Source organism: Gymnogyps californianus, chromosome 2 (genome assembly GCF_018139145.2).
Source record: "Gymnogyps californianus isolate 813 chromosome 2, ASM1813914v2, whole genome shotgun sequence".
Taxonomy (NCBI): Eukaryota; Metazoa; Chordata; class Aves; order Accipitriformes; family Cathartidae; genus Gymnogyps; species Gymnogyps californianus.
Window position 1 is genome coordinate 104,611,305 of NC_059472.1, and position 24,873 is coordinate 104,636,177.

General features: G+C 40.8%; 1 long non-coding RNA gene across 1 annotated transcript; it reads left to right on the forward strand.

Moving 5' to 3' along the window:
* Window positions 1-10,338: 10,338 nt before the first annotated feature.
* Window positions 10,339-24,864, forward strand: LOC127013645 (uncharacterized). The gene is made up of 4 exons (XR_007766099.1): window positions 10,339-10,446; window positions 15,273-15,366; window positions 21,164-21,286; window positions 24,248-24,864. It is a non-coding gene; the product is annotated as an uncharacterized LOC127013645 (long non-coding RNA).
* Window positions 24,865-24,873: the final 9 nt, after the last annotated feature.

Sequence of the window (24,873 nt, forward strand, 5' to 3'; positions counted from 1 at the left end):
AGAAAAAATACTACACAGATTATGGTCTGAAGATTTGGGCTGTTTAACAGGACAGGAGTGCTTCTGAGTAATTATTTTTAGTTGATATTTAAAACGTGCAGATAGCTGCTGAAATGAAGTGTCGTTCATTAATTCTTCCAGGGCAATTGGAACAACTCCTAAGGGAGAGATTTAACTGTCAGGGCAAATATTAGAGAGAGAAAATGCCTGAGACAGCCAAAGATGGGAAGTCCTTCCATAACCTGAAGCATTACTCTGCCAATTATTTTGAAGAGCCAACCCTCGCAAAACCAGAACATGTCTGGAGACTAGCTCACCTTCACCTTGACATGCTTTCTGTTTGGAAGTTTCTTTGGCTGAAGACCTTGAGAATGTTTAGAAGTAAAATTGGACGTCTACAGAAAAAAAGGCTTGTTTCCATTTTAAGAATGGGAAAGGAAAGGGAGGGTCAGACTGACTATATTCTCCTGATAACTTCAGTCTCTATCCACTGACTTTCAGAAAAAACTCAGGACGGGGAATAGGACATGGAAGGAGAAAGGGGCGGCACAACAGAGGAGGAAATATTTTCTGCTGTTCTGCTGTCTTTACCCCATTGATCCTGCTGCTTTACTTGCTAAATTTAGGCATTTCTGTGGAGAAGCAAGACACATCCTTGCTCCTCTTAACAGGAAATAACAAATTCTGTGCATTTTCCCTTCCCCCAACCCTAGGCAGCACATGATTTGTTTTTTTCTGAGGGTTAGAGGGTCATTGTCCTGGATTAAGGTTCAGAGCTAGTGATGGATCTCAGAGAAACTTCTAATACCTACAGGGAGTATGCACAGTGTTTGTATGAGCAGTAGTCTTCAACATACCTTTTGGGAATTGGGTCTTCAATGGGATTTGCAACACTTAACATCTCTCCTGATGTTATTTGGGGGGTTCAGTCCTGCGTAATCCCAAACAGACCAGAGAGTGCATGTCTAGTGGGAATGTGTTACTTCACCTATCTTCTTCCTGTACCAGCCCATTTCCAGTCTTCGAGTACACCCAGAAGCAGAATTTTTCCTTTCTGCTCCTTGAAGCCATCAGCAGAGCTTGTGATTAAAACATGTTAGTTATAAGCAGGTTTGACTTTTGTACCTTCCTGTTCTGTCCTTTTTGAGTGTCCCCAAAGATAATCTGGGTACAATTAAGAAAGGTAGGAAAAGGTCAGGTGTTTTGCCAGGAGGAATGGATTTAGGCATATTAAGGGGAGGAGCTAACTAGAAACTTTCTGTCCAATGTGGTAGATGAGGAGTCAAACCAGCATTCAGTTCTGCTTTACAGTAGGACACACATGTTGCCTGAAGGAAAGATTGGCTGAACTCTACTGTTCTTTCAAAGGCACTGCCTGTCTGTCATGCAGAGCTTCCTGTCTTTTAAAATAAAAGATAAGGAGGCTTGAGGCAGGTTTTGGCAAGTGTGGTATCTTTCCTTCTAAAGAGTTTTGCTGTTCGCTTCTGCATCTTTGTAACTAGTCTTTTTCCTCACCTTCTTAACTAAAATCTTAGGTTTTGCCCCTTGTTTCATGTGATTAGTGCCTGACTTTGCCACCTGTCATTCCTGTGTTTCTGAAAGATTCAATTCACTCTTACAGTGTAGTCCAGCTTCCTCTGTGTTTCCAACAGAGTGCTACATCTGGAAATGTATTTTTTGTCCTGATATCACCATAGCTGGAAGCTGCCTTCTGTCTTGAATGGTAATAAATATTATGAGTAGTTTGAATACTACTCATAGTGTATTTTACCATGACATTATTTTCACTGAGAATGTCTGATGTTCTTTTTTCACCTGATATTTGTTATGCAAGAGGTCTTTTTAGTGATTTCTATTTCCTAGCGTAACTGTTTTCTTCTAATTCTCAGTTGTTTCATTTTTATTCTTGACTCTCTAAAGTTGACATTACTGTGTATATTTCTAAGCAAAGATGAAAGCTGACAAACTGTTCAGAAAGAGTGACAACTTTGTAGGAGCAGTCTTTGCATTTGAAAAGGTAGTGTATGATTGTTGCATTGATGATGGATCCATAGAACTCCACTTCACCATTGGTTCCACTGAAGCCAGAAACAAAAGAACAAAGGTCACATAATTTCCTTTTAGGACCGACTCCATGAGACCCCACAACCAACTTCTTGAGAAACTCACTTCAGGAGTTTACTGGTTTAGATTCAGTGCTATATTATGTTCATGTCTGTGAGTTTCATATTTATATCTGGAGAAAGTAACCACTGTATCCTTGAGAGGTAAGGATGCTAATTTGTAAGCATCTTTTAGCAGTAAGTGATTCATAGTCAGTTTTAACTAATTCAGGTCTTCCCAAGGTAGATACAGAATCTTAAAGCTGTGGATTAAGGCTAAGCCATTTTTTGCTATTGCAGTATGATGATGCTTATTATTCGTGAAAGCCTGTAACATACTTAACTATTCCTCTGTTTCTGCCATACTCTGGTAACAAAGCAGTATTAACATCTCACTGAGGCCTCCATGGTTACCCCACTGTAAAACATTTTATCAAACTGTTGCAAAGGGAAGCTGAGATGTAAATTTACAGCTTTTTCAGTTACTCCAACTCAGCAGCTTGTGTACAGCATCATATTCCACATGAAATGCAAAGTATTCAGTAGTTATGCTGTTGTGTGCACAGGTCATTTCTTACTATTGTGTACACAGCTTTTTAATGTGGAGCAGCTGACACGCCATAAATCCATGTTCCTCATTTCTCTAGTTTTAACTCTCTGGCCTTCTCCAAAGCTGTTTAGAATCTAAAGCACTGCTGTCTATTCTGATTCCCTAAATACAAGTGGCATAAATATAAATCTTTGCCTCTCCGTGTTATATTTTCTCATTAAAACATGGATGATTTTGGACTCAGTCTGAATGGCAGTCTGTGAAAACCATGCCTCCCAAGATGATGCTGAGCCTGCACTGGCATGTGTTTGGGATTTAACAGTGTCTGTTAGAATCCAGATAACACTTAACAAAAATGAATATTTGGATATATCATTGTAATTCAGAATTTCTCGCATCTTAGGTAATTAAAAATTCTCTTTTTATTTGTTTCTTTTGGAACTGTATGTAAGCAATGGTCTCTGTCATTTTTTTGGTCACCAGTCCACTTGGTTGGTTCTTTATGTAATTCTGTGGATTCTGAGAGCTGTGTGCCCGACTCATTAATCTTTTAATGTCTTCTGAGCCTGAGAAGACTTTTAAAGACATGAATCATGAGATAATTCCATAAACTGAAAATTTACAGTATTCAGGCTGCAATTACAAGGGGCTAAAGGATTTATTTCCCATTGTTTGTCCAAAGTACAGAATCTTGTCGGAGTCCGATACTCTCTGACCAGGTTCTTTTAGATATTCCATGTGTGGAGGGTATAATGTTTAATATCAAATTTAATTATTTCAAGGTATTTGATGTTACAGGGGATTTCTGATTTACCAAAGTGATACAAAATATACTGAAAACAGAAAATATATTTTAGCAAAACATAGCAATTACAATACACAGTTCAATCTCAATACCAATGTGATTCCCATTATTGGTCTCTATAATATGCTCACTGTCACGACACTGGGCATCCCCAGTCACTGGGAAGGAATACATAGGTTGAAGCCAGCTCAAGCCTGTTGCTTTCTTTGAAATTCTTTTGTTGGTTTAGTTTTTTTATACTCTATGTCAGGCTGAGCCATGTATTCACTCCCCCAATCTAGTCTAGCTAACTCGGGGAGAAAAATTTACACCCCCAGTTGATCCACTCAGCTGTGATAGCCCTTTATCTAAAACAAAGGCCACACTCACAAAGGTCTCCTTTGTGCTGAGATAAAGTCAGCTTTGCAACAGCTGTGGTCAGTCACAGCCTGCATTGTTCCCTGAGCTTCATGGGCACATTGCCCCTGCCCATCTTCTCTGAGCCTTCGTCCACTTTAGGAGTTCATTGGTTCCCCCTGCCCATCTTCTCTGAGCCTTCTTCCGTTTTATGAGCTTATTGGTCAGTCACAAATCTCTTTGGGATTCAAAATAATGGTGTTGTGACTGCAGAATGGATGGTTTCATTGTAGATAATAATGAGAAAGCAGTTATTTGTTGCCTTAATAACAGATCTTACAAATGCCTACCTTTCTCCATTTTGCCTCAGGTCTGCTCCTCCTCCTTCCTCACCCTCCCTATGGTATCTTGTTACTTAACTGTGAAGGTGAACTGCACATCCTGCAGTTGCTGGTGTAATAACACCATAATCTCTTTAACATTAGCAGCTGGAAAAAGAATCTCCGCCCCGCCCCAGTTCAGAAGTAGAATATGGGAGTAATCTAACATTAGACAGGGAAAAGCTCTTGGGGAGATAGTGTAAAGAATAACATTGCATTAGCTCTTGATAGCTATTTAAATAATGCAGTTGATGGTCAGATCTGTTGTTATCTAACCCTTCGTGCCCCACGTTGGGCGCCAAAAAAGGACTGTCATGGTTTAACCCCAGCCAGCAACGAAGCACCACACAGCTGCTTCCCCCTCCCCCCTCCCAGTGGGATGGGGACGAGGAAAAAAAAAAAAGGTAAAACTCATGGGTTGAAATAAGAACAGTTTAATAATTAAAATAAAATAATATACACTACTAAGAATAATAATAATAATATAATAATTGTAATGAAAAGGAATATAACAAAAAAAAAAAAAGAAATAACACCCAAGAAAAGCCAAGTGATGCAGAATGCAATTGCTCACCACCCGCTGACTGATGCCCGAGCAGCGATCCGCCCCTCCCAGCCAAGTCCCCCCAGTTTATATACTGGGCATGACATTCTATGGTATGGAGTATACCTTTGGCTAGTTCGGGTCAGCTGTCCCGGCTGTGCTCCCTCCCAGCTTCTTGCACACCTGCTTGCTGGCAGAGTATGGGAAACTGAAAAATCTTTGGCTTAAGATAAGCGCTACTTAGCAACAACTAAAACATCAGCATGTTATCAACATTATTCTCACACTAAATCCAAAACACAGCGCTATACCAGCTACTAAGAAGACAGTTAACTCTGTCCCAGCTGAAACCAGGACAGTAGTAAGTTGTAAGTAAGCTAGAGTAAAGGCTGAGTTGAAGAAATAGTTTTCCCTTTAGCAGCCAAGAAAGTAGAAAATATATACTGTCATAGAGAGTTTGCTCTTACATTTCAGCAGAGCTATGGAGCTGTCTTAGGAGAAACCACAATTTCATTCTGGATTGATAAAACTTTGTAAAAGAGAGAAGTTCTTCCTTTTGAATTGGAAGCTTCATGGTGCTTTTTAGCAATGAATAAAAACACTGATATGAGTTCCTTGGCTTAGGTCCAAAGACTTCTTAGGTTGGCTTCTCTTCCCTCTTTTCTCCCTCTCCCCCATTCCTACCTTACTATTTGTAGCTAGGGTGGATCCTGGCTGTCCTGTGAATCCTGGACTCTTCATATTTGAGATAGGAGGGCTTCCTTCTGGCTATCTTGTCCTCTGGAAAGAATGAATCCTGTGGAACTTTAAAGGTCTGCTGGAACGTAGGTTTCTTATGTAGGTAAAGAACATTCTGATAGGCACTTTTGCAGTATCTTCCATGTTGTGCCCCAGTTGTCTGGTGAGAATATCCAGGCTGGTGTTGACTATAATTTTTAAAGGTATCTATTTTTTTTAAAGCTGTAATTTGTATTCCTCTTGAGCTTTACAAATGCAGGTAATGCTCTCATTAGGGAAGGTTTAGTCATTTTTGCTATATACAATAGTCAGTACTCATAAATGAGGAAACTGAGATGTAAGAGAACAGACACTCTGCAGTTCAGTAGCGTAGATAAGAAAGGGAGCTAGGTATTTTGACTGCCTGTCCAGTCCTTTAAACACTAGGCTACATGACTTCTCTAATGCAACCCTTTTCCATTTCCAAGCTGTACCAATAAGCTACAGTAGCAGAATATGGATGTTCTTATATTTAAAACATGTTATTTTATGGTTCTGTAGACATGCTGTTGACTAGACTCTATACTGACGTGTTGTAATGTGCAACACCTTGATAGTGTTGCAAGGGAACACTAACTGAAACAGAATTTGACCTTGTTTGCTTTTTAGAAAAAACAAAATGCTCAATTAAAGATCAGATTTTTCTTTCTGATGTTTTTGCTTTGTCCTGCTTACAGGCTAATTAAGGTGGTCTCATTTTCTACCATGAAGCCTGGCCATTGTGCATCCATGAAAAAGTGGTGATAGAGTTAGCATCTCTCCACAAAGTTCACCTGAAACCGGGAGATTTTTACTTACAGGTAGTACCTGCAGGGAAGCAGTTGGCAAAGCTAGTTTTAAAATGCCTCTACAGATGTGGACAAGGAATGGAAGGAGTTGTTATACCTGAAACAAGGTATGGTTGCATTTTTACAGTGGCATTTTTGGAAAATGTGAATTGTGAAAGAGAATTCTCCATTGCAGAGCTGCTTGCTGATGACTGACCCAGCTGTGTAGATTCTCCATGGGAGAATATAATTAGTCCCGTCTTTGTTCCCACAACTGAAACTATCCTGCATAATTACTTTAGTAGTGTTCTCTTTGATCGGCTGATTAGTAACAACACTGACGTCAGAGCAATGACCCAGACCATGGAAGGCAACAGCTCATGTGACAGCTCTGTTTCCAGTGTTACTGGCTCACAGTGATAGAAATTACCTTGACGAAGAATCGCAACAGCCTCAATAATGGTGTGTCAAGTTCAAGTCATGCCTCTGAAAATAGACTTGAATTAGAATGCAGTAAGACTCCTGACAAGAAAATCAAGGATGACTATGTCAATCTCTTTGTATGCTCAGAGACCTGCCCCAGCACGACAGGCAGTGCTGTTACGCCTGAAAAGGAACTTAAGATTTTGAAAGATGAGGCGTTATTTCCTTTTGTGGGGAAAAAAAATGTAACATGAAAAACATACCTTTCAACATGGATTTGAGCAGTTCAGGTCCAAAAGAACAACAGCTCAGGAATTATTCTTGCTTTGAACCAAGACATTTATTTAGAAAATCATATAGAAGCACTGCAAAAGCAAATGAATGTCAGTTTCAGTTCGGAGGAATGGTTTGCTGAAGAGGCTTCAGGACACATAATGGACTTGGATGTCATAAATGAAGGGCAAACTTGTGAGAAACAGACTGAAAAGGGAAACTTTCTTTCTGGTTGGCTAATACCAAAGGATGAAAAGAAAGAGGTCATAAGCTCTGCTGATTGTCTACTGACTTTTGAAAAACTGCTCGTACCTAATGAAGTTCCCTCAATAGTAGACCGCAAGACTGGGCCAAGACATTCCTGGGCTCTAGACAGGTCAGTCAAAGGTCCATGTTTTAAATATCAGGGACCTGACAAACTTTTGCATGACATGCCAGATGGAAACCCTAAAAAGTCGTTAAATGTTGTTTTAAGACCAGGAAAGTGGGACAGTGATGGGCAATTATCCACTACTGTGAGAAGCTACAAGCACAGCAAAGGGGAGGAAGGTAAAAAACAAAAATCCTTTAGACTTTGCTCTTTTCTTGTAGCATCCTCATATGTGTTTTGTAGGATAATTAGCCTACCTAGATAGTTTCCTTATTTTGAAAATAAAATTAAGAGTGCAATTTGGTTTACTGTAATTAACTGATTTTTTTCATACATCTTGTCAGTGCTTCATTTATTTTCTTTTAAAACTTTTTCATGCAAATTGCTTCTCAAAATGCTTCATATATACTGTTTTGGAATAAATAAAAAAAAAAGGTATGTGAGATCACCTGAAGATCTGGGTAAGTATTGAGCACCACCTGTTGTGGAGAGATGAGATCTTGCTCTGCCTATGAAATGGAAACCTAGGGTTCCATTAGTATGTCAGTGAGCCTAAATATGCTCTGCACCTCAGCGAGATCTGTTAGCTCAAACAGTTAACTGCTGCTGACTGTAACTGTATACTGGGCTGCCTCAGATCATGGACAGAAAAGATTTGTGTTGCCTGTGAAATATAAGCAGGACAATTTCTAATATCCTGTCTTTGTTTTTTCCCCTGTAGCCCTCTTTTCAGCTACAGGTTGTTGGTGTTTTTAATCTCATTTTGAGTTTCATGGGCATGGCTGGGTGCAGAATGCAGTCAATAGTGTTTGTGCAAACAAAGATCTGGAGTGTGTCTTCCTGGGCTACATATTAAAAGCAGGAACAACTGACTTCTGCCTGTTTTGTGGGTCGGCTTTTATTCTCAGCCATGTTTTTCATGGCTTTGGACTAATATTACCGCATTTGTGTGTGTGTGTGTGTGATGGTTTTGACTGGGATAGCGTTAATTTTTTTCCACAGTAGCTTGTGTGGAACTATGCTTTGAATCTGTGCTAGAAACAGTGTTGATAACACAGAGACATTTTCCTTATTGCTGAGCAGTGCTTACAAAGAGTCAAGGCCATTGCTGCTTCTCATTCTGCCCTGCCAGCGAGTAGGCTGGGGGTGCACAAGATGTTGGGAGGGGACACAGCTGGGACAGCTGACCCCAACTGACCAAAGGGATATCCCAGACCATATGACGTCATGCTCAGCATATAAAAGCTGGGGGAAGAAGAAGAAAGGGGGGGAGACATTTGGAGTGAGGGCATTTGTCTTCCCAAGTAACCATTACGCGTGATGGAGCCCTGCTTTCCTGGAGATGGCTGAACACCTGCCTGCCGATGGGAAGTGGTGAATGAATTCCTTGTTTTGCTTTGCTTGCGTGCGCAGCTTTTGCTTTACCTATTAAACTGTCTTTATCTCAACCCACAAGTTTTCTCACTTTTACCCTTCTGATTCTCTCCCCCATCCCACCAGGGGGGGGAATGAGCAAGCGGCTGTGTGGTGCTTAGTTGGCAGCTGGGGTTAAACCATGACAGTGTGCAAGGCTTTACCTGACTTAGTGTATTCTGCCAGGGTGCATGCACTTCCTCTAGTCGACAACAAAATTGTCCAGTCCAGACAAAATTGCCTTGTGGCTTGGTTCTTGATCTATGGGCTTTTGCTTCCCTAACACCATCCCTACTTGCCTTGGCAGTGTTTCTAAACCACCTACCAGTTTCCTGAATACACTGAAACCTGCTCTTCCTAAAGCCCAGAATCTGTATGCTGCTGTTCTCTTTCTTCACTATCCTCAGGTTCTTGAACTCCACTATTACATGGCCAGTACAGCCATGTAATAGTGGAGTTCAAGATGTGTGATTACCAAAAGAAAGGACACAAAAGAAAGGACAACTGTAAAAAGTAGAGTAGGAAAGAGAGGAAGAAGAGCTGCGGGAACTACAAGAAAAAAAAAGACAGTAGAAATAGAAGGGAGACCAGTATGAGATCCAGAGAATGACACCAAGAGGGCAAATAAGTGGGAGGGAGGCAGAGGATTGCATAACTCAAAATTACATTTGTATTCCTTCGGTAATGAAGGACCCAGAGGTGAAGGTGGAGCAGAAACTTGTATGTGGTCATGGTTAGACTATGTAATGTCTAGGAAGGAAATCACAGGAAGATTGAATGCTGCAGAGTTCTCTTAATATTGTAATACCCAGCTTTCAAGTGCTCAGCTTGAAGCCTGAACACTCTTTTAATGTAGGAATATTATAATCTTTATATGCTTTTGTTTTGTTTACAGCTGGACGTATTCTACATATTTTTCACTACTGAAGAGCAGTCTCCCACTGTTTAGAAAAAGAAAAATGAACCCATTCTTTTATTTGTCTAGGCTTTTCTCAGAAATTAACAGTAACCAATTCAAGAAACAGTTTCCAGGGAAGTGTGGGTAAGACAGCTATATATGCATCTCCTATTCTGTTCCATTATGAGAATGACCCACTATCTGCAAACGCTGGAAGCCTTTGTGACAGACTACCAAAACAGTTACTTGAGATCAATCAAGAATTACTGTGATCTGGAGTAATTTCTCTATGTGCTATGTATTATGGAAATTACAATATACTTGATAATAAATAAAACATATACAAAGCATATATATTTTTTTTTTTCAGCTTCATTATACCTGAGGTAAATTAGGGATAGGTTACCAGTTGATAATCAGCAGTTGCACTAAATAGAGCCAACCTCATTTATACCATTTCAACAGAATATTGAGCAGGAGAATTTTGCAGACTTGCTTTTGATCACATAGGAATGATTGTCTCAGTTTTTGATCACAGTTCTCATAAAAATTGCTTTAAGCAGAAACACTTTTTAAATACTCAGGTTTGCTGATTTTCAGACACATGCAAAAACTTTATTCTAAATCTCATGTTCCTAGCTAAACCTTTATAAGCTTTTCCTTTGCTTTTTTTTGCTTGTCTAGGAAGTAGAGACGGAAGTGGCAGAGCAGTGATACAAGTCTGTAGTAGGCATCCCATATGGTTAAATGAACACTCCACAAGTACAGTGATTGCTTGTCTTCTGATGTACCTGTACAGCATCCCCAGGTATGAAGTGAGCCAAGCTGCTCGGTTTTGGCTTTATCTTTGTTACGGTAATACAGATGTTAGGGGTGCAGGGACTTCTTATTACAAGAAGATCCTAACTGCTTCATCATCCTAGACAGTGCTAAAATTGTTTGAGTGCACTACACACTGGTAGTCACAAGAGGACAAGAAGTCTTAATTTCATAGCTTGTGTTTTACCTTTAGTTGAAGTGTTGAATACTTGGTTTGTGTGATAAATGATCACCTTGTGTTTGGACAGAAGTTTATTACTATTCACTGCTTTTAAACAATGTACCACAACTGAAAGCTTCTTGTGTCTGACATACATTTAGCATATGCCTCTGGTTTAGAAATAGCTCAGTTCAATAGTTCTTATTGAACTGTCAAGTGCCTATGCAGTTACATATCCTTTAAGTGCAAGTGGCTGTGTTCAAATACCAAATCATTAATTGTTAAGGTAATCTCACAGTCTCTTACAATGTTGTTAGATTATGTGGTTGAACATTATGCCTTCTGGTGGCTAGTTAGAGGTGACACACACAAAATAGTTCTGTGCTGCAGTGTGCAGTGTAATCTTTGCTCAAGTACTAGATGCCTGTATATTTGAACTTAAAAACTCAGTGATCTAGCTCAAGCTAATGTCGTTAATCTAATAACAGTGTTGGGTTTAGTTTTAGCTTTGCTTTTTGTGTAATAGGAAGCACAAAGAACACAATTTGAGTTTGTGTCTTTTAAACGTTACCTCGACTGTAGGACCATGAAATAAGACTCCATTGATTAATTCTGTACCTGCAATCAGTTTGATTTGTGCACATAAGACTGTGTTTATGTGTTAGAGACTGCCTTAAGACTGCTCTACATATCACTGATTGTTCTTTTCAAGAAGTAAATCTACATGGTAAAGTAGTATCCCAGGAAAGCTTTTAATGACTTCTGTTCACTGTTTGTAGAAGGTAATGATGGTTTTGCCACATCTTAGTGTTCTTTTTTCTGCAATATAACTTCTTTAATAACTTCTCTAGTCTCTCTTTCTACAGGTCTATAGTTCACATGCTAGCATTTTTATTGGTTTTAATAATTGTGGAGTGTTTTATTCCCTTTCTCATCTTTTCCTGTGTAAGGAAAAAAAAAATCATATGGATAAATTGACAGCTCATTTTCCTTGGTTCCCCCCACACTCAACATCCATTGACATGCTGACTTCTCTCACTGAGTTCATTTGTCTACTGTAATATATGAATGCTGTCCTAAACATTGCAAACCTGGAGGTTGGTATAAATTTGTGGTGGGTTGACTGTAGCTAGATGCCAGGTGCCCACCAAAGCCGCTCTATCACTCCCCCTCCTCAACTGGACAGGGGAGAAAAAATAAAACGAAAGGCTCGTGGGTCGAGATAAGGACAGGGAGATCACTAACTAATTACCGTCACGGGCAAAACAAACTTGACTTGGGGAAAAATTAGTTTAATTTATTACTAGTCAAATCAGATCAGGATAATGAGAAATAAAACCAAATCTTAAAACACCTTCCCCCCACCCCTCCCTTCTTCCCAGACTTAACTTTACTCCTTATTTTCTCTACCTCCTCCCCCCCCCGAGCGGCGCAGAGGGACGGGGAATGGGGGTTTGGGTCAGTTCATCACACGTTGTTTTTGCCGCTCCTTCCTCCTCAGGGGAGGAGGACTCACACTCTTCCCCTGCTCCAGCGTGGGGTCCCTCCCATGGGAGACAGTCCTTTACGAACTTCTCCAAAGTGAGTCCTTCCCACGGGCTGCAGTTCTTCATAAACTGCTGCAGCATCGGTCCCATCCACGGGGTCACAAGTCCTGCTAGCAAACCTGCTTCAGCGTGGACTCCTCTCTCCACGGGGCCACGGGTCCGCAGGTCCTGCCAGGAGCCTGCTCCAGCGCGGGCTTCCCACGGGGTCACAGCATCCTTCGAGCATCCGCCTGCTCCGGCGTGGGGTCCTCCACAGGCTGCAGGTGGATATCTGCTCCACCGTGGACCTCCATGGGCTGCAGGGGGACAGCCTGCCTCACCATGGTCTTCACCACGGGCTGCAGGGGAATCTCTCTGCTCCGGCGCCTGGAGCACCTCCTCCCCCTCCTTCTTCCCTGACCTTGGTGTCTGCGGAGTTGTTTCTCTCACATCTTCTCACTCTGCTCTCTCTGGCTGCAACTGCTACTCCCCTGTAACTTCTTTTCCCTTTCTTAAATATGTTATCACAGAGGCGCTACCACTGTTGCTGATGGGCTGGGCCTTGGCCAGCGGCGGGTCCGTCCTGGAACCCGCTGGCATTAACTTTATTGGACATAGAGGAAGCTTCTAGCAACTTCTCACAGAAGCCACCCCTGTAGCCCCCCTGCTACCAAAACCTTGCCACGCAAACCCAATACAAAATTCTTGTCCGTTTCTCAGCTATAGTAGAAGTTAAGAATTGTGGTAAAGCAAGGATATCAATTTTGAGGAAAACAAAATAGATGACGCTTTTCCTTGGAAAGTTATGAGACAGTGAGGACTACAGAAGCACTCTAAGGTAATAAAAACTGTATAGTACCTCTTCACATATTTTGGACTGAGACTTCCTGTTACTTGTTTTTGTCCTGCTTATTTTATGTAAAGGCGTATTATACCTGATAGCACAAGCCTAATTGATATTCCTCAAGAATTGAATAGAGATTATTCAATAGGAGATTGTAATACTGGTCTGTAATGGACAGTCATTTCATTTCATGATTTGTCTCCTTCTCCCTCTATGTCACCCCCCTCAACACCTTAAGTAAACGTCCTTGTAGATTCCTTGAGCAGGAGACTCACAAGACATTACAAGAATGTTTATTGATTATATACTTCACTTTCCTGTGTAAAGAGTTGCAAACTACATGGTTACTACCTGAGAAAGACATTTTCAATATGTCTTTGAATAATTTAACTTCTGGAAAAATGTTGGCCCGCAGCGTCTTCTCCCATGAAGAAACATACACTAATCTTAAATCTTCCTTTTTCTGTCACCAAAGTGGAAAAAGTTTAATAAAGTTATTGGAAGAGATTCTGAGCCTATTATAACTGATTCTTTTTTTTAAATTAAAAAAAAACAACCTACATTTGTTAACATGTTTAAAAATAAGACATCTGGCATTTCCTTTTTAAAACAAACAACAACAGGTATGCTGTTCTGCCAGGTAAATGTTTTTAAAGGTTTTAATGAAAACTTCCATATTTAAAGAATTCTTTTTCTCCACACTACACTTCATAAAGCAATTTGCAACACATATTTAATGAGTATAGGGCTGATATTACTGTTAAGATTGTTTTTAATAGACCATATTTAATTTGTTTCTGTGGAGTTAAATGCAAACCTACTCCGGTAGCTCATGTAGATTCATTTGCACTTTTGTTTTGGAATTTCATTTGCATATCCAAAAAAAACCCCAAGTGGAATTAGGAGAGAAATTAGCCAGATGCAAAACATAGGAAAAAAGTGGCAATTCTGCATTAATCTGTGGTTTTCCAAGAAACTAAAAATGCTTTTAAGTTATTATCCTTTATCCTAATCTTGGATATCCATTTCCTAATCTTGGACATTTGAGCAAACTAACATTTAATCAGTAGTACACTGAGGTTTAGCAAGTATGACTTGAAGTCTGTATGGATTTTAAAAAACATTATCATATGGGCTTCCAAGAGCACAATGAAAATACGAACTTTGGTTCATGTAAGTTGCATTCTACAGAACAAGGGAGGCTGTTTCTAATTGCAATTTACTTTTGTCCCTTGATGGTGCCAGGCCATGGCATAAGAGACTTAAGTAATCCTGAATGCAAGTAGGCCTTGAAGAGACTTGCTGTCTTGTTCCCATTTCTTTCCCTCAGTCATTGCAGTTTATCTTCAAAATAACATTTTTTTCATAGCAGAAGAGTCCTTAGCCACCCCTAAAGTCTGGCCTCTTTCCAGGCCAATAAATGCTTTTTCTAAGAAAGGACACGTAAGTGTGGTTGGGGAGTCCCAATAAAGATAAATTAGCAGTAGGACATCTAGAAAGAATGGATGCATAGACATGTCCACAGCAAACATCTTATGCAACCTTGGGACAGATCATTTAAAGCAGGATTCATCTTCTCGAATTCCAAATTCTTTAACTAATCTAGCCATCTAGGCTCCTTCTACGGTCAGCAGAAGGAGGAAAGCACATCTGAAGAGTGATTACACAGTTGCCTTTTAACATATAAAATGTTAGTCTTATGCTATAAGCTTCCTACAGTGTCTGCCCTATTTTCTCTCACTCTTTTCTCCTCTCCCAGTTATATACAGAATCTAAATGACTGATTTGGGCTAGGCATCTAATCTGTAAATACCTGTGGCTAGGTGATGGAAGTCCTGCCCTCAGTCTTTTCAGTCAGTTCCTCATTTATAAAATACATTTAAAAGCACGTACCTTCCCTGAAACTTTCTAACAATGATGTCAGTGGAAAAAAATGTGGAAGAGTTGTAAAGGGTAAAGCTCCAGGGACTGTGTGGAGTTGGATCAGAGAATCAGGAAGCAGTATTTTAATAACTCCTCACAACTACTTTTTTTTCCTGGCTGTGTGGTTTGGGGAGAATCAGTGTTCCTTCTCCCAAACCTTTTAAAAGTTTGCTGTAAAAGGAGAGGACTGTCATGCCAATAACAGCTTTCCAGGACAGTGTAGTTTCCACTACTCTGACCCAAAGTTAAAACCAATCTCAAGATTAACCTTTAACCCACCGTCAGTACATTTGTTCTGTTAGCATAGAACTTGTTCAGTAAAAGAAGACGGCTTAAAAACACACTTGTCTTTCTGTTGCTAGGAAGGAGATACGTGATTTGGGAGTTGTGATTCTAGTGGATTCACGGAAATGCCAGCCTGTTTCTTCTCTTTTCAAAGCATTAACAGCAATGCAGGTGAGTACTAGTTGGGAGACGCATTGTGTCTAAGTGCAGAATGAAATGCTAGTATTTTTAAAAAATGCTGTAACACACACTGCAATTGTTTTGGGAATAGGAGTTTTCTTATAGTGGTTGCTGTTCTAGAGTAAGGACTCACAAGGATAAGGTGAAAAGGTTGAAGCAGAAATAGTTTAAAAAATAAGATTAAAGAGAAAGTTACTTGAGAAAGGTTTAATTTTCTCCAGACAGAAATTAAGTGAAAGCTGAACCAATCTATTATGCTAAAGTCTTGTTTCTCAAACATTACACAGAAATGGATCAGCTTCCTGGGAAAATAGTTCTGGAGATTGACTTACAGTTGGTTTCATCTTACACTTGTTAAATTTTACTGTCCAGTTTGGATTGAAATACGTACCACAATAATGTATACGTAGAATGTGCTGAGAACTGCAGCAAATGTTTCCTCTGCCATTAATGGAACGGCTTTCTTTATGCCAAACAGCTGTAGATCTTCTAGCACAGGGTCCACAAGCAGTGTAGACCAAAAAAGTGGCTATCGTCAAGATCATACTTCAGTGTTTAAACTTCTATTACAAAGTGTAACAGAGCAAATGACAAATATATTTTAGCATGCTTGGCTTCCATCCAAACACCTTTAAGAAAGGCAATGTCTTCTGTTTAAATTAGATTTAACTGTGTTCAAAATGAAGACATTCTGTCCAAAATGCTGCATTTGTTCTTGTTTCTAACTTTTAAGAGAAAAATACTGGAAGTTTAGCAACACAAAAGGGAAATATTCTCCTACTGAATACAGTGTGTACTGTGTTTTTGATATCTGAGCATGGAAGGAGCCAGATGCAGGTATGGCAATCCTAACATTCAGTGAGAGTGATAACAGAACACAAATACCATGTTGTAGCCAATTAAGATGTTTCTTGATTTATTTTTTTATAAATCTCCCAGCATCATTTGCCATCTAACCACCAACCCCAAAAGTCTTTATATTGTAATTGATTCAAGGTCTCAGGTTCACCATTCTCTCCATCTTAAATCTAACTGATGTTGAAAATATTTTAATATTTTAAATATTTTAGAAATATTTAGCATTTTAAAAATATTTTTACATAAAAGATAAATAAATTCACTGCATTCAAAGTGCTGTCAGGTGACCAAAAGAAATCTCATAAATGAATAATAGATAGGGGAAAAAAAACAGATTCTGCTCTCCCCTTTCCTAACTCTTATGCCAGCAGGTAGGAAGGCATCTTCAGGTGGAAGTGTAACTTCCTGCAGTTGTGTGTTCTTAAGGATAGAATTGTTAAGAGTGCGGTTCACACCAGAATGGCAGTGTAAGCTCCAAAACTCTAGGGAGCCAAGGACTTTGGGCTCCCTCTAGCTCTAGCACAATCCTGACATTGTGGAGATCAGGGCTTTCAGCTTGCTAGGAATAGGGAGAGGTTAGGAGATCCTTCAGTAGATCCACAGGAGACAAAACTCCCTAGCAGAGAAATTTGCTTACCATCTTACAATTCTTGAAGACTTCCCTGTTGCCCAAGGCTTCCCCAGGCAGAAGTTTTCCTTGAACAAATGCTACAGGATGATCACAGCTTATCAAGTATCATCAGAGCTTATTTCTCAACAAAATGACCTTGGAACTATCTGTAATACTGTTACCATACATTTTGGTTTAAACAGTGTTTTGTCTTAATTCGTCCTGCATGTAAATACTTCGAACTTCTGCAAGTAGACAGTAGCATTCTGGAATTAATCCAGGGGTTTTCCCTGCTAGTAGCAGATGCTAACTGATGTAGCATCTACTGCTTCAGTCTAGATAGTTGCCTATGCAATGCAAACCTGAAACCCTTAAGTAGAGACATTAGAGGATTAAGAATAGCCCTGTAAAAATTTCTGTGGCCTGCTTGAGTAAATTAACATTTTATGCTCTTTGCAAGGGTTTGAGTAGAAACAAATTAATTACCACTCATGTTATAGTAATTATTTTATTCAGATAATTTTAGTGTTTTATGAGATATTTTATTATACCTTGGAGATATGGCAGATATGCCTTGAGGAAAGGCATTGAATTAAGAAAGACTTTGTTTTGGCTTGTTTCTAAACATAGTTGTTTGTATTACTTATAGATGCAGAATTTAGTAGAAATGATACATTTAGATGTGATGGTGTTCTAATGGAATAAAAAATATGGAATTAATTAGTTTCTCACAGTCAACTCTGGTTTTAGAGTTCAGGATTTTTTTAAAGCCTTACATTAGTCACTTTAGTGCTGAAACTTAGCAGGATGAGCAGGTTGTCTCATCTTTAACAAAACCACATATAACCTCAATTTCAAAATGAAAACAAGTCCAGATGCAGAAACTCTGACTGATGTTTAGATCTGTTCTTTCCCTACGTCAGGGGGGAAAAAAAAAAGGTAAATGCTTCTTTTAGTTTAATTTTTGAAGGGAGAATAACTATACAGCCTTGCAGGGGATGGATAACGAAGAATGGAGACACCTGTTCTATTTCAAGTATGAAACCTGCAATGCAACTGAATGCCATATCCACTCCTTCACATTGTATTGTGGTGTGCTGTAGAACTACTGTGCTTATGGCACAGCCTTTGTATAAAAGGGATGCAGAGAATTTCTTTTCTCCATTGTAATTATAATGCAAGTGGTCTTGTCTTAAATGTACAAGGCAAGGACTAAATCTGCATGGTCCTACAGACCAAATTGGGCCAAATCCTGCCTGCCACTGTTTCCTGGAAAAGAAAGCAGCTGTTCTGGCTGTGAACAGTAGTGCAACAACGAAATACTTCCTTTGGAAAATTACTATTCTTCAGAGCTGGACTGTGTGTTTTCCAGATGTGACTAGGGGTGTATGCATTGCAGTCCCTTCAGGCAGCAACTACAGTTTCTTCCCCTTCTCTGCAGTAGAATTCAGCCACACTATATCCCTTTCAAGTCGCGGTCTCCTAGAATATTGTCCATAAGAGCTCATCATCCTGTCCTTGTCGTTTCTGGAGCAGGCATCACTTCTGCTTGAGACTGGTGGTAGGCGTTCCTAGGGGAGGAATTCTGGAAAGAAAGATGCAAAGCAATGTTCAAGGCAAGGTGCCTGGCTTCTACTGCTGCTTATGTGGGGTTGCTGCCCACGCGTAGTGAGAGAGATGTGCATGCTTGTAAATTCCTGTTGTCAGACCTGTTGTGCTACAGCACTTCCTGTGTGCAGATTATATAGAGTTCACATGGTAAAGTTTTGGTAGCAGGGGTGCTGCAGGGGTGGCCTTTGTCAGAAGAGACCAGGAGCTGCCCTGATGTCGGACAGAGCCGTTCCAGCCAGCTCCAAGGTGGACCTGCTGCTGGCCAAAGCTGAGCCCATCAGCAACACTGGTAGCACCTCTGTGATGATGTATTTAAGAAAGGGTAAAAAATGCTGCACAGCAGTGTGAGATAGAGAGGAGTGAGGGGAAAAAAATGTTGAGAAACAATCCTGCAGACAACAAGGTCAGTGAAGAAGGAGGGGCAGGTGCTCCAGGTGCCCAAGCGGAGATTCCCCTGCAGCCTGTGGAGGACCATGGTGAAGAAGGTATTTCTCTGCAGCCAGTGTCGGACCCAACAGTGGAGCAGGTGGATGTGCCCTAAAGAAAGCTGCAGCCCATGGAGAGGCCATGCTCCTGGAGCAGGCTCCTGGCAGGAGCTGCGGCCTGTGGAGAGGAGGCCACGCAGGCGCAGGTTTTCTGGCAGGAACTGAGGCCCATGGGGGTCCCACGCTGGAGCAGTCTGTTCCTGAAGGACTGTACCCTATGGAGAGGACACATGCTGGAGCAGTTCTTGAAGAATTGCAGCCTGTGGAACTGTGGAAAGGCCTCACACTGGAGCAGGAGAAAAGTGTGAAGAGGAAGGAGCAGCAGAGACAAACTGTTACGGACTGACTGCAAACCCCCATTCCCCATCCCCCTGCACCACTGCTGGGAGGAACGTAGAAGAGCAGTGATTGGAGGAGTGAAGTTGAGCCTAAGATGGGGGGTGGGAGAAGGTTTTTAGTTTTGCCTTTGTTTCTCACCATCCTACTCTGTTTTTAATTGGCAATAAATTAAATTCATTTTCCCCAAGTCAAGTCTGTTTTGCCTGTGCCAGTACTTGGAAAGCGATCTCCCTGTCTTTACGTCAACCCACAAGCTTTTCCATCTTATTTCCTCCCCCTTGTCCTGTTGAGGAGGGGGAATGAGAGAGCAGCTGGGTGGGGGTCTGGCAGCCAGCCAAGGTCAACCAACCACACAGATTCAGATGGTTTTTTAGTGGTCAGGTATGAAAATGGAATAATACGGAGTATTAGATGAAGGTGACAGAATATCAGAGCAGATCAAACTGATGTTAAGAACGTCCTGTAATGCAGGAAGGATCAGAAGATGAGAAAACTTTATTCATAAGACTCTGAAATTACAGCAGGTGTGTGATGAACTGGAATTGAACTTGTTCTGTTTTGAGGATATGAGTGGGGCAATGTAATTTTACTGTTGTATAAAAAACACTGAGTTGTTTTCAGTTCACTCATGAATGCATATCCTCGAAAGACCTTTTGAGAGTACAAAATAGGCAATGTGGAAACATTTTGAAGCAAATTCACAAAACTGATCTTCAGTGTAGCTGAGCCTACACTGGCCTCGTCATGTCCTATTGAAGTCATGTACTCAGTAGCAGGTGGCCTTATGCCATGTCCTCACCCAGGGCTCAAATCAGTCTCACGTACACCTAGGAAGCACTACATTGTATCCCACAGAGTGGTGTATCCATTTGCTATGGCAGGAGCTGTTTCAATCCTTAAACATCAAACTGATAGATTTTTAAAAGTGCTCAAAATATCTTCTCTCTGCTATGACAGGAAACGCTGCTCAAGAAAAACTGGTACAAATTAATGTATAGATTCAACTTCAGGAAAACATTGTTTCATCTATAGAACAGTCCAAGCTTTTAGTATCTTTTGTAATCTTTTTTGTTTCAAAAAAAGGGATCTCACAGAAATGATGACACAATTTGGTGCTATAGCAAGTCTTTTGGAATAAAATTCCATTCTAAAAACACTTAGGAGCAATATAGCTCATAGGTTAGAATCTAATATAAATAATCTTACAAAACATTTGAAAAATTCAGCATTAGCTTAGAAGACATTCTAAGGTACTTTGAACTAATACATATTGATTTTGTTTTAGAACAAGCAGATTTATGTAAAACTTAATTTAACTTTTAAAGGGGTTCATACGTGGCTGGGTATGAGAAGCTGAAAAATCCTCGACTTAGGATAAGCACTATTTAGCAATAACTAAAACATCAGCACGTTATCAACATTATTCTCATACTAAATCCAAAATACAGCACTGTACTAGCTACCAGGAAGAAAATTAACTCTGTCCCAGCCAAAACCAGGACACCAGGTCAGCATTACTTTTTGAGAATTATATTAAACAAGCTATAGTTTTAAGCTTCTTTTTCTCTGTTTAAACAGCTGAATTTATCTGACATTATGTATATCGCTGTTTATGTATGAGTGCTGCTGAGAGACAATGTGTAAGTAGTGCTATTAATATTAGCAGTTTATGAATATGCAAAACAGATTATAGTCATCAGTTCAGTATTTCAAGCTGACCAAATTCAGCTGTAATATAAGAAGGTAGAATTTCTTAAGAGAGATACATACGAAGTATATTAACTTACTTTAACAAACAGACTAATTTCTGTGCACTGTATTTATGGATAGTGTATGTTTGATTTACTGAGTGGGGAAACAAGTTTTGTTTGGTATTTTTATGCAGATAAAACTGTGATTTGAAAATGAGCAAGAGAAATATCTTGGCTCTTTAGATCAAGAAGGACTTTCACTGGAAAAAGTGAGAAAGTTGCAAGAAGATTTCTGGGTTTTGATTGACAAGGCAAAGGTAGGTCATGTGCTAATAGGGAACATTTCCTTTGCATTTTCACAGATGTTGAAAAAAATCACTAAAATACCTGGATTTGAATAGAAGAGGAAAGTATATTGTGGAGAAATGTTAATTTTTGCTGACAGCATGACCCATGGTATGTCTGTACTGGGCAGGTGCCACTATGAAATTTAGACTGAGCTGGTACCAACATATGGCTTAGTTGCAGCAGCGAAAAGAGCAGCATTTCCAATGTGTTAATGTAGCATGTGGCACACAAGAAGTGCTTCTGTAAGTACATAACTAGCAAAAGGAATACTAGAGAAAATGTGGGCCTGCTACTGAGTAGGGTAGGGGCCTCGATGACAGAGGACATGGAAAAGGCTGAAGTACTGAATGCCTTCTTTGCCTCAGTCTTTACTAGCAAGACTGGCTTCAGGAGTCCCAGAGACCAGGGGGAAAGTCGGGAGCAAGGAAAATGTACCCTTGGTGGATGAAGATCAGGTTAGAGAATACTTAAGCAAACTGGACATACTTAGGGTCCATGGGCCCCGATGGGTTGCACCCACAAGTGGTGAGGGAGCTGGCAGATGTCATTGCAAGGCCACTCTTGATAATCTTTGCTCAATCATGGTGGCTGAGAGAAGTGCCTGAAGACTGGAGGAAAGCAAATGTCACTCCTATATTCAAGACAGTCAAGAGGAGGAGCCAGGGAAATAAAGGCCAGCCAGCCTCACCTCTGGAGGCTGAAGGGTGGAGCAACTAATCTTGGAAACCATTTGCAAACACGTGAAGGACATGGAGGTTATTGAAAGCAGTCAGCATGGCTTCACCAAGGGGGAGTCACGCTTGACCGACCTGATAACTTCTATGATGAAATGATGGGCCTGGTAGATGAGGGGAGAGCAGTGGCTAGTGTCTACTGGGCCTTCAGTAAGGCCGTTGACACTGTCTCCCATAAGAGCCTCATAGCCCCTCAAGCTGTTGCCATAGGGGCTGGATGAGCAGACAGTGAGGTGGATTGTAAATTGGCTGAATGGCCAGACCCTGAGGATGGTGATCAGTGGCACTAGTTGGAGGTCAGTAAGATGCAGTGTACCCCAGGGGTCCATACTGGATCCAGTCCTGTTCAACATCTTCATTAATGATCTGGATGATGGGGCAGAGTGTACCCTCAGCTGATGATACAGAACTGGGAGGCGTGGCTGATAGACCAGAGGGTTGTACTGCTGTTCACAGTGACAGGATAGAGAATTGGGCCAACAGGAACCTCATGAAATTCAGCAAGGAGAGGTGTCAAGTCCTGCACCTGGGGAGGGATAACCCCATGCACAAATATATGCTGGTGGCCACCATTATATGGTGGAGACCGCCCAGCTGGAAAGCAGCTTGGCAGAAAAGGACCTAGGGGTTCTGGTGGACACCAAGTTGAACATGAGCCAGCAATGAGCCCTAGTCTAATGGTATCCTGGGCTGCATTAGGAGGAGTGTTGCCAGCAGGCTGAGGGAGGTGTTCCGTCCCCTCTACTCAGCACTGGTGAGGCCACACCTGGAGTAGTGTGTCCAGTTCTGGGCTCCTCTGTACGAGAGAGACATGCACATACTGGAGAAAGTCCAGTGAATGGCCACGAAGATGATGAAGGGACTGGAGCATCTCTCCATTGAGGAGAGGCTGAGAGAGCTGGGGCTGTTTAGCTTGGAGAAGAGAAGGCACCGGAGGGGGGGGGGTCTCATCAGTGTGTATAAATATCTGAAGGGAGGGTGCAAAGAGGATAGAGCCAGGCTCTTTTCAGTGGTGCTCAGTGACAGGACCAGAGACAGTGGTCACAAACTGAAACACGGGAGGTTCTCTCTGAACATCAAGAAATATTTTTACTGTGAGGGTGGCCAAGCACTGGCACAGGTTGCCCAGAGTGGTTGTGGAGTCTCCATCCCTGGAGATACTCAAAAGTCATCTGGATGTGGTCCTGGGCAACCAGTTCTAGGTAACCCTCCTTGAGCAGGGGGTTGGACCAGATGACTTCCAGAGCTCCCTTCCAACCTCAACCATTCTGTGATCTCCAGTACAAATAAAAGTTGCCAGCACTTCTGGATGTTTTCAGAGGGGTCTCATGGCAACACCCCTCAGACAGTGACTGGCCATCCTGTCCAAGAGCTTTCTGATCCAGGCATACCTCATTTCAAACATCCCAATAAAACTCATTTAGCAATATGTCACTGCAGTAATTTGTGTAACATTACAACTGAGCTGAAAAGCTTTGATTTCCATGTAGGACAGTGGGACTGAACCAATGGAGTTACCTGGGAAAAACACCCTTTAAGCTTCATTAGGTTGTGGATCGGGCCTGTAGACACCTTCCCCTAGGTGTCTACAGAAAGGTTTAGAAAAATCTTGCCATTTGCTATAGTAATACGAGTAAGCATTTGGGGGAAGCCAACCATTGTACCATGTGTTTGGGTCATATTCAACAAAAGCAGTGGGAGATGCAACTAGCAGTTACATAGGAAGGGAAACAAAGGTGGAAAAGGAGACTTAGATGCTCACTGATTTTTGTTGGGTAGAAAAGTTCATTGTGTGAAAGTCTTACTTCTGATAAAGATGTTCCTTCCAAGAGAGTAGTTTTGTTGACCAAAAAATTAATTTCACTGGACATTATCATAAGGATGGATTGTTACTACAGCTTGCCCTGCTATTAAATACTCATTTGAATTTTCTGTATTTGTTTTTCTGTTCCATTGTGATGTTCCCTTTCCTTCTACACCCTCCCAAATCCAAACGAAAAAAATACCACAACACAACACTATTTAAAAAATAGATGCATGCAAAATCAGCAAGACTATTTTTCAGCTTTCGTGTGCATTACAACTGACACCATCAGATTTGTTAATGTGGTATGCAGCTAATGACAAGCAAGAATGTGAATAGTAAGTGAAGTGATATATCATGACTTGTTTATTTTTCTCTTCATCCCCTAACAGCAATACTATGGGAAAGGAGTGCAACTGGTGCAAGGCAATCATTCATTAAATATGGAAGAAAAAGTTCAAATCTTTGAGAAATAACTGAGTAACATTATCATTCAGACAGAGAGGAGGAAGACTGAGCTGACAAAACTAGTCAATTTGTATGAGTTTTATGAGATGGTAAGAGAATTGTGTTTGCGTCTATGCCTTAAGCTAGGCTTCGTTGAATATAAGAGGAATCACGGAGTGACAACAGGCAAACTGGTGTTACATGGCAGTCCCATACAGTCTCTTGAAGAATTAAAATTAGAATTTGGACAAATAAACAGGGTATTTAACTGTTATCATAGAACAGCAAGGAGCAGATAATTCAGAGTTCCTGTTGTGGAATCCCAAAGAATCAATTGTGTGACAAGCAGGAGCTGTATTAAGAGTCATGTAAAATTTTCAGCTCAACCGGTTTTCAGCTGAATTAGACAAACTTTCTCTAATGGCTGCATACAGCATCTCTCCTCTCTGTGCAAGTACACATGCAGAATTTTGAGAAACCTGCACCGTGTACTGTTTCTCATGTTCTATCTAAATATATGATCTCCATGCATATATGCCTTGCTAGCCAGCAATTTTGGTCATTCAGTCTT